The 3,718-nt window shown below is 34.1% G+C and overlaps 1 long non-coding RNA gene across 1 annotated transcript; it reads right to left on the bottom strand.

Annotated features, from left to right (window-relative positions):
* Window positions 1-484: 484 nt before the first annotated feature.
* LOC130047872 (uncharacterized) lies at window positions 485-3,718 on the bottom strand. The gene is made up of 2 exons (XR_008796688.1): window positions 3,141-3,718; window positions 485-847 (listed from the first exon to the last, which is right to left on the bottom strand). It is a non-coding gene; the product is annotated as an uncharacterized LOC130047872 (long non-coding RNA).

Raw genomic sequence — 3,718 nt, 5'->3', positions numbered from 1 at the left:
ACCCTGCATCTAACCTCGGATGTATGACGTGAATTGATATATAGCTATACCTAACATTTGTAATGGGGCCATCTATTTACCCTCCCAGAAAAATTGTCGCCTTTAGAAAGTAGTGTTTTTAAAATGTATTTATCGAGTTTGACTTAGAGAAACAAAACCCCATAATTCTCAAAGAAAAACAGTTACAAACATTGGCAGTGTTATATCATGGAAAAGACTGACGTCACTGTATATGTTGGCCGAGGTGATCCAAGTGAGATGGTATGTTTTTGGGGAGAGAACATGATATACTGAGTGTGTATATATAGAGAGAATGATGTAAGGAGAGTGATGTGAAGAATTTTAACAATGTACACACACAGACACACTCAGTGTATCACATTCACAATATACCCATACAATCAGTGCATCACTCTCAAAATTTACAGACACATTTTGTGCATCCCTCTCACAATACACACACATTGTAGCAAAGTAGCACAAATAGTTTTGATATGATTTAATTTGGTAGACATTAACATGTATAGCAATTATCATCAGTTCCAAAATTTAAGGAGTTTATTGTTTTAGTCGTTGAATTTGTTTGACTCCTGACTGACACACCGTCTTTGACGATAGCAGAAAGGTTCAACACATCTGTAGCCTCCCTGTTAGTGTGCAGAATCAGCAATGTGGTTCAGCGGCTGAACATATTTACCAAATGAATGTTCTTGGTTTCTCGAGGGATTTCCATAATCACAATTGATATCTTAGCGTTTTCGGATCTTTGGTGTGGCATTCTTCTAGTTGCTGAATCCCGTTAAAATGGAACTATTGGCACTTTTGGCAGACATAATCTTTGCTGTTGCTACAGTATGAAAGTGAATTTGAAATGAATAGTCAAATTAATGCATATTAACCACTACCCCTATAATTGAAAATTAAGTGTAAAATCATTCAAGACAAGTACAAATAATATTTAAAGTAAAGTAATTTTAACATAATCACGAGTTAATTCATATGCTCATGAATTGAAATTATATTTCCGATAAATGTATAATTAAATAAAGCACGCGTTTTCGTGGATTTTGTATGATAACCTCAGAGGTCGGGAAATGTTGCTTTGAAATAAAAAAGTCGAGGCGTTAAGTTTTTATATTCAATGAACATTTTGAGACAGAGGAAGTTATCCTTCATGTTCCCATGTAAACAAGTACATGTACTTTATTCCTATTTTACGACGACTCAGAAATATACAACTACGAATTAGATCACTTCTTCACGTCATGGCAATTTCCGAAACCGACTTGATTCTGACGAAAAAGATGAGATGGTAGAGTATACTAAATCTATTTTGAAAAAAAAAAATAATTGAGTGTTTGTGATGTTGGCAGATTTTATCAACTGCTTTCCATACAAGGTCTAAGAAAAATATGCATACGTGGAGTACGTGGAAAAGGGTTAACTTGTTTGTGGGGTAGATGTTAAGTCACAGTTATTGTGAGGACTTCTATGAATACCTGTAATATATATATAGACTATGTTTATATATAACTTAAATTTATCCAATGACATTAAGTGTATAACGTTATGTAAGTTTCTGCACTCTCCATATACTGTTCCTGTATGTATTATATCTTTATATCTACTGTACTGCCTGTGTGTATATATATATATCAGGCCCGTACCCAGACTTTTTCAATGGGGGGTGCATAAATTTACGGCGAGCGGTTTGGGGCCGCTTAAGGCCCCCAAGCGGGTCCAGGGCGAAGCCCGGTGGGGGATCCTGGGGGGCGAAGCCCCCCGGAAGCAGAAGCGAAATAGAGTAAAATCAGGGTAAAAATGCTCTATCCTGGATGCAATTTTTGCTTTTTATTTACTTATTTAATACTCATAAATATGAAAGGGGAAACATACTAAAATTGGTCATCGCATAGGCAATATGTATTGAATTTATTTCGTGATATTCCTTACTGTGAAAGTAAAAGCTAAGGATTTTAGAAAATATTTGACTTTAATAGTGCTTGATGATTTACACAGCCGACTTTAATAGTGCTTAATGGTTTTCACAGGGAGTGCGTTTGCACCCCCGCACCCCCCCCCCCCCCCCGCCCCCTCGGTACGGGCCTGTATATGTATGTGTATGTGAATTCAATGAGCCATATGGCTCACGGAAATAAAGAAACTGAAACTGCTTAATGTCAGATATACAGGTATCGAACCCTCCACAAACACAACTGTGTGCTTGAGTAGATATCTGTATACATGTAGGTATGCTGAATCACCACTTCTGGCAAAGATAAACGGATATTCGCCGCTCATATTCACAGCTCCAATAAACACAGATCGCCTTTAAAACATAAATTTCTAACCCCCATCTGTTTTGAGAAGAATTCTCCGCTCCTGTCTTGAGACCATGAACTATGTAATGATTTTATTCAAGTACATGTAAATGACAACTCTTTATTTATCTATTTATTTATTCATTTGATTTTTTTTTTCAATTCTAAGGTGGGTTTTTTTATCTATAGATTTATTTTGCAGATTGACGTAGGGTACTAAATACGTCCTCAGTTTAATTTACACATTATGGTTTTGTGTACTTTATATCCTTGAATTGAACGCATTTAAAAATCATCAAACCGTTTCAGACTTTAAGAAAATTAGAATTTCAAAATTTAGGTTTTTTATACAAAAGTCTACAAATATATCTTATCAACAGTTGAAAGAATACAACAATAAAACGATATTCGGTATAAACATGTACTGTATACACACGCACAAATATACATACAAAAATATCTAGGGCAAACCATAAATCTCGATTTCAAGAGTGCTGTTGGCGCTAGATTCATTATTGACATGTATGAATTCGTACGATCAGTCTATGCTACTTATTGATGGAGAATATTCTTCTTCGGTACTGACATCTTTTCTACATATGTATTCATAATGATCACAAGAACTCTAGGTTTTTGGATAGCGTATACATTGTACTGTAAAATAATAACATTGATCGATATACATAATATTTGGGTATTTTGAAACTGAATAGGATCGTTAGCGTTGTAAAAAAAAACGACTATGAAATCAACAAATGAGCAAAACAAGTAATTGATGAATTATCGTCACGATTATTTAGAACAGAATAGTCTACACACCGATTCTTGCATGTTGATTTGATATCTATATATATACTCCAAAACGAAAGTACGTCGGGGATTTCCACAGATGCGAGACAACTCTATATCTATATTTAGATCACCGTGAATATTTGAGTAAAATGCAAATCAAGATCTATAACTATTTTTTAAATTCAGAATAAAGGGTATTAGGATTCTTATTTGTTTCCCAAATATAAAACGACTGTTATTCACACAAATAATGCACTGACCTACATATTTTAGCAAATAGTCAAATAAGACTTGAAAAGTAATTTCCCTTTATAAAATATATACATTTTTGATGTCGACTTTGGCATCAAAAAGGATAAAGTCGACACTATATAAGAGGATAAAGTCGACACGACCCTCCAAATTTCTTAATTATATCTGCTATCATATTTTGTGTAAAAGATATGTCTTTATTTACGCTAATAAACATCAATCAAATCATTTCTCATACTATTTTAACTTGTATTTACTGGAAAATGCCTAAAATGTATCGTGTCGACATTAGTGTGGTGAAAATCGAGTGTCGACTTTACGTTGGATTTTCGAGTATATATATATATATATAT

Source organism: Ostrea edulis, chromosome 7 (genome assembly GCF_947568905.1).
Source record: "Ostrea edulis chromosome 7, xbOstEdul1.1, whole genome shotgun sequence".
Classification (NCBI taxonomy): domain Eukaryota; kingdom Metazoa; phylum Mollusca; class Bivalvia; order Ostreida; family Ostreidae; genus Ostrea; species Ostrea edulis.
The sequence above is the reverse complement of the archived record's forward strand: the minus strand, read 5'-3'. Positions and strand labels throughout refer to the sequence as shown.